Here is a 13036-nt window from a genome sequence, read left to right on the forward strand (position 1 = left end):
TTGCTTCTTGAGTGCTACAAACAGGGACTTTGCTAGAAACTAAAGGTCAGCAGAAAAATGCTTTATGTATATTCATGTATGTTTCCCTCCCGTTTGGTGCTCCCTCGTCACAGTAGTTGAAATGGAAGATAAAGCAGATAAATGTGACATCTCTGACATTCCATGCAAGTATCCAGTCTCCAAGCTGGTACTACCAGTTGCTGTTGGGAGATAATGAGCTGCTGAGTGAGATGTTTGCAGGGCTAGAGGGCTGGGATTGGAGTTGCTTCACTGGCTCTGTATGGAGAGGACCTGGGCTCGGCTCTAAATTAGTGAGCCTTCTGGATCAATGTGGGCTGTAATTAGCTGCTATTGATCCCAGACAGATCAGCCACTACTGTAGGCCACAGCCAAGCACCTCTCAACGTCCATCAAGCTGCACCCCCACAGCACAGCAGCGCAGCCTCAGATCACTCTGAGAGCAAACAAATAATATCAGCCAGCATACTCAGCTCCTGGTAAGTGCACTAAAGATACTGCTCGACATTTCAGGATTCACTTACATATTCCATTAGTGCACAGTGCAATGCATCTTCTTGATTCAGTGTTTTATCTTGTGTTCCATTAAATCATATAGATCACATTATGCGCTTGCGTAACATGCAGAAAAAAATGAGCCAAATCTCTGGCTATTATCCTGATGCATCACCCATAAATCAGTCGTCATTATGTGCCAAAACTGTGGGCAACACCAAAAATGATGGTAATGCAATCTGGCATTTGGGGTGGGGGGGGGGAGAGAGCCCTAATCTTCTTCAAAATGATCACAATCAGGACTTTTTAAATATCTCATCAAAGTGAAAGGAGTGATTTTGCTCTTTTCAGTAATGCTAATGATCCGGGCCCTCATTAGTAATGTGATCCTGTAGGTGTTTTTCTCTCTTCTCGTGTTCAAAAGTAGCCTTCCGCGGTGGTCCTGAAGTGATTGGCAAAGACTTTGTGTAAACAAGAATCATTTCAGGCGGCTCACCCATTTTCAAAATTGTCACTGATACTTGCAGAAAGTTCTCCTCTCTCTCGCTCGCTTGAATTTATAATCACAATAAAATACATGGCCTGTAATTATAATGGGCCTGTCTGTCAGAGATATGAAGCTGAATTCAAAGCTTGAATTATTTAAGTCTATTGAATAAATGCAATTCAAACAAAGGCAAAAGAACCCTTAAACGTGGTCAAAATTATACTCGGCACATTCTCATTTCTCTTAAAGCACCACTGTCACTGGCCTCGTACTTTCACGCCTAATAGACTTGAAATTTCTTCCTGTGTAAGCTGGAAAGGATCATGCTTAAATGATTATGTTTCCGAGAGTATGCTTCAGAGAACAATAATGGCGCATTAACGATTCAAACCTGTCCATTCTGTTAGGAGACAGTTTACGAACACCATCTTCAATCTCACAGGGACATTCATCCTTGCGAGGTGTATAATTAACAGCGCTGACCTTTTCTAACAAACAATTTCTGCATTTAGAAATGCTGCTGCAGAGAGCTGATCCTCACCCATGGGAGGAGGTATAGTCGGCCCTAGCAGGAAAACAGTGGGACAGCAATAATGTCTAATATTCTCAATCATCCAGGCCGAAGGATATGTAGAAATACTAAAGTCCAAAGCAGCTGGACTTGTACTTGAGGGCATTTCACCACTCGCCCAAGGGGCTTCATGAGCTCTACTGATAGCAGTTATGATAGCATTTAGATGTGTTGTTTTATTTAAAAGCATTTCAGACTTTGGCCAACTTCACTGTTGAACATGAATAATTGCCTTTGCCTCCATCCAGTCCCGGCCTCAAACTTATTGAACTACTAGAATATCCAATTTCACCCAGTCCAAATGTCCCTTCGCTGCAGTCTGGCTTGGTTAGATTCAATATTGCGGTGATGTGTGCAATTCAAGGCCCAAATGAATCTCCCGGCGCAAGCCCATCTCAGAAAAGATGTTTCCAGAGATTGAAGCACAGGGATACCAGGTGGAAGAGTAGTGGTGCAAAGTGAGTGAGAGCAATTTGCACTCTGCAGGTTAAACCAAACTTTCTCTGATATATGAAAAAAGAAACTTGAATCAGCAAGGAAAAAAAAAGATGAAAGTGATTTTCTCAAAGCCTTTGTAGAGAATTTGGGGTGTTTTGTGTTTTTAGTTTTTTTTTTTTTTTTTTTTTTTTTTGTAATACATCCACTGATAAGCGCAGCTCTTTGCAGAACCACAAAGGCCCCACTTAAAGTTTTACAAGAATTTCAAACATTTAAAGAAAAAAACTTTACTTTTAATGGCCTGTACCTCACAATGTAGTACTCGGAGCATTAGAGTATAGAGTACACTCTCTTTTCTCATGAGAAATTAGGATATGTATTTTGTTGTTTTAATGGCAATAAGAGAAGAAGTTTAAACTCTTTCGTCAAGGAGAAAATCCAGAATACAAGTTACATGGCATTGTATCGTCAGGAGGTCTGAAAAACCTGTAACAATGAGGCTATTTCCAAATGTTATTTGTCATTGGTATCAGTGGCCATAGCAATTTTGTCAGGAGCAAAGGAGGAAGCCAGCTGACAGAGTATGAAGAGCAACAAAGCCAGCATACAGTGGAGGAACTTTCAGCCTTTTTGTGTCCCATGTGGAAAAAAAAAGTGAACGTTGACTCATTTTAACTGAAGTTAATCTGCATAACTTAACTCACGTCTTGTCACTTCTGTCACTTTCGTCAGTTGCATATCTTAAAGTACTTATTATAAAGTACTTAGGAGCTGAAAGCTAACCAAGTGGTTTTGATGCCTAAACTAAGCAAACTATGAAACTATAACTATGTATGAAACTATAACCCTTTCACAACATTAAGTTACATGGAACTTAATTTATTTGCTTACTTGTGGCTGGTACCCATCCGTCCTATAGAGGGTGTTCAAAAATGTTCATATATGTTGTTTATATGTCATTGGAGACCAACCTATTCTGTCAGTATGCGTAAAACATTGCTAAATAGCATTGGCTACCTTTTAATTGCTTACACATCCCCAAAGTCTTATGAATAAATGTACTAAATCTAAGTGCACACATCTTTACATTGCCCTGTGCCCTGAAGCAACACTATTCAGCAGTAGAAGGAAATTTCTAAATTAAGCTGTGAAACAAAAGAAATGAGGCACAACTTACATGTTGTTTTTCATTCCGTGTAAACAATGCTGATAATTTCCTGCTTTAACTAATTGCTACTGCTATTCTTTGTTGTTGTGCCACAGACTGCTTGTTGTCACATACAAATTAACCAGACTTATATTATCTTGTTCAATGGAGTTTCTGACTCATTTCACAAGCTTCTCTGCATCTGCTCGTCTCAACTTTTTCTCTGACTACCTAGAGGGGTGGGTTTTATGTCCTTCCTCCAACAGGTTGCTGTAATTACGTGATCTCAGATCTCTCATGAAACAAAATCTGACAGATGGATCAGTTAGCCCGGCGACAAACCCACCGCCATCGCTGCGTCGGCAGAATCAAAATGAACACATTCACTGACGGTGAAAACTGTGATTGTTGGTTTAATCAGAGTCACCAGGCGCCGCCACTCACATATGAATTATCCCAATTAAAAAAGAAAGTTTCTCTCAAATCACTAGTTTGATATTGGTTGTCACAACTTTTGGGAAAAAAGTTCACCTTTTTGTCGAATGTCCACCAGCTGAATGTGAAGGTTCTGTGAATCTATTTCTTGCAATGTAATCAGACACATCATACAGCTGAAAAACCTAATTGTGAAATTGAAATTTCAGCCAGGAAGCTTGTGCAGAGTGTACTGAGCAACAAATTAGCATCATACCACCCCTGGTCAGTCCATCGCCGATCTGCTACCGGGAAGGCAAAGGAGTTGAAGTGAAATTAATGACATGTGGCAGAGGCTTGGAGAGTTGGCTTTAGATAATAACAGCATGAAACAGTGTGGGTTTGGTGATTTGTTGGTGAAACGACATCTATATATTTATCAAAATTGGACTCAATTTCGTCAAAGTGCTTTAGATTATAACCTTAATGCCAGTGGCATTTGCACAAACGTAGTTTCGATATTTAACAGGATATTCAGGATCTGTCTCAGCTTATGTTTCTTTGTCCAGAAAAATTTTACGCATATATTAAATTTGCATTCAGAAAAGAAAAGAAATTCGGCACAATAACATTTCCAATAATATTTAATTGTAATTATTGTTACAAATTTTTTTTTCTGTTTTGTTAGTTACGTGAAAAGTTATTTTATATATATCTGATATATTCTAGATGGTCAGACTTCTTTTTAAATCTATTTATGACACTTTGGAGAATGCATAGTAATGTCATTCAGATGGCCCTGCCTCGGTGACTGTGTTTGAGATTCTAGCTGTGCTGCGTCCTGTAGTGTCCACTTCAGTCAGTGCTCAGACTCAGAGATGTGTCAGTGGCTCCGATGCGGCTTGTCAGGCATGCTTTAGCCTCCGGCCAGCCTCGTCCAGCCAGCCCCAACCCTCCATACACTCCAGGGACCGTCCACAGACAGCCATCACAACCTCGGTCTCTCTTTGTCTCTCATCCTCTCATCACCCGTCTTCTTGTCCCTCAAGTCTTGCCATTGGAGTGTGAACATCAGGATTAGGTAAATGACAGGAGGAATCCACAGAGTTGACTAGGCAAATGTCCTTTGGGTCTGTCTTTTATCCTGATATGTGGACTTTGGAAGGAGAGAGAGAGACATTTTTTTTTCCTTGGTCCTCAGGAAAAGTTGAACACTGAGTGTTTTGTTATTAGTTTTTCCATTAGCTCAATCAATTACAATCAATTTCACCATCAATTGTATCAACAAACTTTAAAAGGTCCTTGTTACAGCATGAGGCCAATCAGGAAGCTTCTTCATGTAGACACCAGGAAATAGAAACACGCTAGATTGACTCGCATCACTTAATGTCATTACCACCGGAGGGGAAGCTGTCAAAGTGAAAATGAGCTTCACCGCATTACACCTTCATCGCTCAGGGTGCTCCCATGAGTGAGCTCCGAAACAAAGCAGCCACCCTCCACATATTCACATCGTTCCATTTTCACATGGCAGCTTTCACTTGGTCCTATACAGTTCACTAATATCAGGAAATGACAGAAACCAGAATGCAGCAAATGAAAAGCAACGACCTTTGTTACAACTCTGTGCTCGCTGCATTCCTCGTGTTTTAAAAACTACCCCTTCAGTAAATGTTGACTCATCTGCACTGCACTGTGTGTACTTCTGTCTTCCAGGAAGGTTATTAGGCGGTCATCAGTTTAGTTTCACCTAACAGAGCAACAGTGTTGACAGCCTGGGAAACCTTTGACCCTCTTATCCTGCTCTGTGGAGTTTGGCTGCCATGTGGTAGTTTGTTCCTTTGCCAGGACAGCTATTTCCGCCGTTATAACGATAGTGTATTGCAGTGGCAGAACCAGTCCATGGAGTAGAGTTTATTCATTAGCACTCAATATGTGTTCTGGCAGGCTACTGCAAATGGAGAACCTGTCAGGTATGAAAAGGGCATATGAATGTGCTTTTCTTGCACCAACCTGTGTTTATTCCTTCAACAAAGCAAATGGGGGGAAAAAAATGTTATTTGTCGAGCCAATTGTCCCTTTATCACAAATAGCTACTGTAGCAACAGGAAATTGCCTTTACTTCACAGTGAACAGTTGTAAACAATGCTACTAGGTTTGAAATTACTATGTATCACATTAGATAGACGCCTCACCATGCCGGTTGTTAATTTAACTTATCTTATTCTATTTATATCAACATATACAGTATTTTCTACGACAACACAAAAGGGTGAAATATGGTATTTGTTGAACATCTGCGTCTTTATCACAAGATGGCATCACTGTTGACTTGTAATGTAATTAAGATTTAAAGAATACTCTGGCAATTACCTGTCTAATGGGGCGTTTATCAGCCCTCATTCTCCAAGCTGTCTGTCTTGCTAGCTGGCTAGCTGAGAGGCAGGCAGATGCATATGTAATTGCTGGCAAAAGACAAGACGGAGAAGAGGCTTCAGCGGGTCATTCTGCAAAAAGTCCCCAGGCCTGGCGACTCCAGACCTTTGACTCTTTCTGCTCCTTGTCGTCATGAAGTCGATCAAAGTTACTGGAGGAGAAAGGGCTGCCATTTCCCAGGTAGCAGAAGTTGTCGATCACCTCGCTCACCATCAAGCGACCCGCTACCTGTTTCTGTCACTTGAGCATGATTGGTGAAAGGAGGGCACCACGAGTAGTAGGAGCGTAACCACGCGGAACAATCCATATTCAGTGATATAGTGATGTGGGGCAGGGGGTTACCTTTTCCATCACCAGTGACACCTGAAAGACACCCTGCAGTGTTGCCCTGACAACAGTTCTGAAGCTTCTTGCCCCCCTGGGTGCGAGGTCAGGGTTGAGTGACATCTTGTCTTTCTGTCTTTTTGCTCCAGTGGGTGGTGCAGACTGATTGTGGCACAGCAGGATGTATGTGGAAGTACGCTTGTGAGGGGGCGTGCATGTGTTTGCATCTGGGCAGGGATGGGTGGGTGGTTAGTTGTTAGAAAGAAAGACAGGAGACCATGGGCACGCCTGTTTCTGCTTGTTGTTAAAACAGCTAGGAACATTGCAATGACATTTACGAGCCCATTGCGGCCTGTCATCAATGTTTTGGTCGATCTCCTGTGGCAACGGAAGTTCTTTAGCGAGATGAGCCTGGCAGCGTGAGCCTGAGCTCAGGGCCAAGAAAACCTGAACTTACAGACAAATCTCAGCCCCGGCAGGATTGTCGCATAAAAAGGCAATTGCTACATCGCTACTATAATACCCACATAGTTCACCAGACAGAGAGGAGGTGCAAATCGCTACCTCTGGAGCTGTGGTATGTTTGAGGGTGGAGGGAGTGCAGAGGTTGGTGGAGGTATTAAAGACGGTTAGGTGAGTGGTTAAATAAATGGGAAAGGGCAGGGGAGGTGAGGGAGTGATGAGATAGGACTGCACAGGTTGAATTGGTTTTCTTTCAGTGTAGTCGAACCTGATCCAGCTCTGTTTGATATTCTACTGCTGGAGAACGCTGCTGATTTAAAATTGTGGGAATGCATTGTTGGACATTGATTGTAGTGGTTGTATCGTCCATTCAATGTCCCTAAATCCAACCTTCAATACTTTTACAAGGTTAAATATGCTGCTTATCACAATGTCACTTGTACCTTGTATTATAAATTCATTTGTAATTGCATCCACGTTTTTTCTTTGCTGTAAGCTAGTATTTCATGCAGACTCGTATTGCATTTTTACATAAAGGAAACTGTTCAGCACAACTACACGGATGGCCCATAGTATGGAATAATGCAGCTTAAAGTGCTAAGCAGTCATTTAGTTTTATAAACCAGCATGTTATCAGAAAGGGGAAAAAAAGAATATATTTGCAGCATTAACATCTACGCAGTTTTTCCCTATAAATGTATGTCAGATCAAATGAGAGTGCAGATGATGTACAATGGACCAGGATATGTTGATGGATGTAATTTGGATTGGAGTAGCCTATGCATGCTTGTTGTTTTACAAATTTGCAGGACCATCAATCTGCATCAGTACTGAAAGTAACTGTTTCATGACAGATTCTCCATCCTCCTAATTTTGAAGTGGACTTGATGTACAGTACTGCTGGGCTTTTCAGAAAATACTGCAGTGGATGTCGGTGAATAATGACAAAGTCCATCCGCTTAAATGCATTGTGCAATCACGTGCAGCTAACCTTCATGTTTAAAAGAAGATTGTGAGTGTGTGTTTGTGTGTGTATGCATGCACACATGTTGCATTAGGAATTTTTTTGGGCATACAAAAAAAAAATCCAATATCATATCTCCATTTGCAGTTTAGAAAAATTACATGTTTTTTAATAAATGACTTAAAAGAAATGATCCCGTTTTCTTTTTTGAGGTCATGATACAGTCAAATGGGCATTATAAACCACTGTTCCTCCCATTAACTGCTTAACCAAAGCCTCTTTGAATTAATGCTACACTTGTGGCTAATATGCTAATATGTCTGAACCTTGTGTCAAAGCAGTGTCTGCCTTACAATTATACAGTAAAGTACACCTCATGCAGTTAATAGCACGAGGTTACAGATGCGCTCACTGAATTTCCTGCTCTCTCCCTGCCGTTGTCAGTGGTATCAGTTTCTTTGAGCAAGCTAGCAGCGTTGGCTAAGCTAGCCATTTAGCGGCCTGTTCGGCTGTAGGATGTCGCTGGCTGCATGTCAAACTGTTTGCTGTGGAAAAGCTGTTCAGACAACTAAATAGAACAGTGGAGCTCTGGTGTACTCAGACTCACTGCTCACAAAATATAGTAAAGCTCAGACTCTTGTTGGCAGCAAATAGAATTCCATCAAGAGCAATCTTATCACTTTTTGTTGGATTTTTGCAGAGATGCCTGTTTATTTTAACTATTTTGTCTACATTTTGTGGACTTTAAAGTTCAACCGGTGCAGACAGGAACATGAGAGCCGTTGACAAGCTGAATAATTGTGTTTACTTCAACTATATGCTTGAACATTAGCTTGTGTAATGCTGTTTGGTTGCTACCAAGAAGTTACATTATCTGAATTGATCTCAGGCTTTCCTCTTTTCCTTCTAGAGAGGGAAGGTCTGTGTCTTCTGTGTCAGATAGCTTCTGTCTTTTCCCAGTGTACTCCTAATGGGCAGCTGCAGTGCTAAACGCACATGCTTGCAAGGAGCAGTTTTTAATAAATATCATCCCACGGTGTGATTAAAGAATTGAAGTGTTTCAAACATTGTTTGACGTGGTCTAACAGAGCCAAAGTTTATAATCCTTGCTGTGTTTTGCGGCTGTGTGCTTGTGTGTGTCTGCAGAAGTACAGAAAATGCAGTGCGGATTGATCAGTGGGTGGTGGTTGATTAATTTAAGTGGGCTCTGCGGTGCATCAGGTTAGTGGTTGTCAGATTATAGCCCTTAATTGATTGATTCATTTTTATTAGTCATGTAATGAAATTACCTATTGACAAGCCAGGCAGACTGATTCTGATCAATAAACACGGGTAGTGGATAGAGTTTCAACAACCATCTGTGTTCTTTTTTCTATTAATAAATAAATTAATTAATTAAAAAAAAAAATATATATATATATATATATATATATATATATATATATATATATATATATATATATATATATATATATATATAGTGTTTTTGTATTAGCATTTTACATTCACCAATGTATAATATGAAACCTATATTAAGAACGCTGTGTCAGTGTTTGGTAAGAACACTTAAGATGTGACATTTTTATTTTGATTACATATTAATGAAGCTCATGATGAACTTTAGATTATGATGGTGAGAGTGTAATCACAGTAAAAATAAAACAACTAATTAATATGGTAATTCACTTATCAAGCTGCATCAGTCCAGTTATTTAAAAAAAAAAAAAAAAATCTGGGTGAAGGTCTGTGGAAGCAAAACCCATAGCAAATGTTATTAATGCCACTGGTACCATAACATTAAGGTATTAGCATTTGGATTTTCATTTAAGTTTCAAAGACGCTTTTGAGTAAGACAGGTTGTGCTTTAATAGTGTAAAGTAATAGGCACTGTAAGTACTTCATACTTTTGACAGGGACTCTATTATGATACTTCAAGTTCTTTTGGTTACATTTTAGATGGTTACAGGACATTCCGTTTTACACAACATTCGATATACTGAAAAACCATAAAATACCTTATTTATTCAATACACTATTATCCAAAGCACTTGAGCCAATAGGGCTTGCATCCTCTTTTACATATATTACAATATTCACAGTGTTTCATGACTGGAGGTACAATGTAGTAATAAGAATATTGTTATAAAGTCAAACAATGAGATTTGACAGCCATGTAAGTCTAATGAATATAAATCTAATTATAAAACATGAACTCTTTCAAATATATGCTCTCCTATAAAAGAATAATAGATGTCATAGGCCCATCTGGTTGAGTAGATTAGTCATCATATTTTAACACCTAACTATGAAAGTCAGAGGATGCATTTTTTTTTTTTACCATCTACCCCCTGCTCCGTTTTCCTAATTGGGAACAGCATGTAGCTACTAGCTCAACAACACTTACGTATGTTGTATTCTAAGCAGCATCTGAGGTAAAAACCTGCTCAGACTCCCCTGTCATTCTCGAGTTTATTTCAGTTCTTGGCTGCCTTCTTTTTGCTGCAGGCATCTGCTAATAGGGACCTTGCCCGAGGTGCTTCACCTCACACCCGTGTATTGCTGTATCAACCGTGGGCCACGGTAGGCACAACAAAAGTGAACTTTCTCGTCAGTTGTGCTGCTGTACTCGTACAGGAATATTTATCTGTCTGCAGGATATTAGTTATCGTTTGTGTCTTGTCATATTGAAAACAAACAGGTTGTTAATGCTGAGAGATGATTGAGTATGTTCTCCTCTGTATTCCATGCAGAGGGCATTATCAGCTGCAGCATGCTGGGTCTATGTCTCTTCCAACAGTCTGACCTAGTTACCAAATCACTCTCACACACAAACACACACAGAGCTCTCTAGCGGGTATTGCAGGGGATAAGTAAAGTGTCATTCCCTGAGCAGAGCTGCATGGTTCAGTGTTAGGCAGGATAGCGACAGTTCAAGGAGACTAAAGGAAAGGAGGAAACATTGGCACTGAGGACCCTATTCAGTGTGTGTTTCTTAGTATGTGTGTGGTTGTGTGATGCACATGCTGGCTGACTCTCTTTCTCTCTTAGTGGCAGAGCCGCGCTCTAGCACACATAGCTCACTGTTCCTCCCAGTTCAGCCTCCACTAAATCAGCTGGCGTTTACACTTGCTCTTTCCCCCTTATCCTCTCACTCAACCCCTCTCTCTCTCTCTCTTTCTCAATCTTCTTACAGTATATCTGTCTCTCTGTCCCAGCCTTTTTTTTTTTTTTTTATTATAGCTTTCATATGAGTTATCTTTCCTCTCCTCTTTTCCATTTTAAATGCACGTTTTATATTCAATGTTGTACGGCCAATTGTGTCTTTGCCCAGGCTTTTTTTTTTCCATCCGTTTCATGAACTGGAGTGAAATGCAAATCATGGAAATTTGTGTTTACTTCTGTCTGTGTTTACCTGTCTGGGCTAAAGGTCAGCTCCTAGAAAAGTGAGCATGTTTTTTTTTATGAAAGATCCATAGGCTATTTTTTCCTGTATTTTGGCTCACAGAAGATAAGAGCGCCATATCCAACACTGACAGGGAAGAAAGTGGTGTGTATTTTATCACATAGGACTTTGAATATATTTTAGTTATGCACCATAGGTAACTAAAATAGCAAGATGTTTTTGTACAGTGTGTAGGTGGCGGAAGTGCACACAGTTCTGATAAATGGTCTAAAGGATATATTGTTAGAGCAGTCTGCCCACATGCTGTCAGACATGAGTCTGTAGTGTGTAATGGGAATAAATTATGGTTTTGGTTGTATGCATACAGTGGGTCCATACCCCAGAGGCGAGGGTCCATCTGAAACTTACACTGACGGTGAGATGAAGGCTGACGGCAGATTTGTAGCCCAAGGTGTGAAAACCTGCATCCAGCTGTATTTAATTTGCAGTGTTTCTCATTCACCTCACAGACTCCTTAAAACCTGCATAACTTTGCGCTGGGTGTTGTTTTATTCATCCAGACCATGTAGTCTAGTTCGGAGGCAGAGAGTGTATTGTGCAAGTGTTAAGTACAGGGCCTCGTGCCATGGATGGAGCGGGCTCTGGAGGTGTTCGGCTGAAGTGAATGGCAGAGGCAGGGGCCTGCAGCCGGGGCACTAAGCCATCATCTTTGGCCAGGGCTTATGTCAGGGCTGTGGCAGTGATTGCCATGCCACACAGCCCGGGGGATATAGTGTAGCAGTGGCTCTTGCTCCCGTCTCCTCCCCTGTCCTCCATGTTATGAAACACACTACTGCCCTGGAGCTGGGAGCCATGGCACGAAGCCTAGCTGGCCTACCTGTGTCTGCCCTTATCCCATCAGCCAGCTGTGGCAGCTCTGTGTGTGAAGAGACAAAAGTGTGTGTGTGTGTGTGTGTGTGTGTCTTGAGCAAGCTAAAAATCGGTGACTATGGCAGAGCATTTAGCTGCATCAAGGCATGCACTTTTATTGTTTTTCTTTTTTTTGGAAAATCCAATGGGAATTCAGTTATTTTGAGATTTGTTGAGGGTTCAACCTATTATTGTGCCGAGTGCAGTCCTCAACCACACCATAATATTACAAATGACAGTCTGCAGAGTCCATGACGACTGTTCAAACTGCTCTTTTGCTATTCAAAAGCAATTTCTTCAAGTGTGAGACAGACAGGCCAGTCCATTTCACAAAAGACATTTGATTTGCAAGAGACTTGGAAGAAAAAGCATTCCCTTTCTCACTACAGCTGCATGATACCGACTGTGTGTCAGCTTGGATATGCCAATGTTTTCTTTATATCTTAGTATTCAAGGAGAAGTAATTAAAATCTGATAGCCCTCCTTGCTTTATCGCTGATTGCCTTTTATTACTGTAATTTTGCTCAAATTCATTAATCGGGGAATGGTTTGCTGAGTACATACAGTAATACTTTTCTCCAGCATGTTCCTGCTTTGTATTCACATAATCACATGTCTTCACACCTTGGTGTTGAACAACCACACTATGTCACATTATAGGCAGTGCAGCAGCTGTGCTGGTGTTGTATGGTTAAAGGATAAGGCTGGTGTGATTCTTTATTTCTCTTATTGCCAACAACATGACAGACAGACTGTAACAGGCTTGTTTGAGGCTCTAAGAGCCACTGAAGACACACATCTCTTTAGAAAAAATCACTAATGTAGTCAAATAAAAAAAAAAAAAGTTCAATAATTTCTGAAAATGCTGCAAGTAAATAGTGCATTCTTTGGGAATATTATTAGCTGTGGATACGATGCTCTGAGTATTTACAGCAGGGCTTCTGTGTATGTAGAATAGATTCAAAATA

This window comes from Pempheris klunzingeri, chromosome 9, assembly GCF_042242105.1.
Source record: "Pempheris klunzingeri isolate RE-2024b chromosome 9, fPemKlu1.hap1, whole genome shotgun sequence".
In the NCBI taxonomy this organism is placed as follows: domain Eukaryota; kingdom Metazoa; phylum Chordata; class Actinopteri; order Acropomatiformes; family Pempheridae; genus Pempheris; species Pempheris klunzingeri.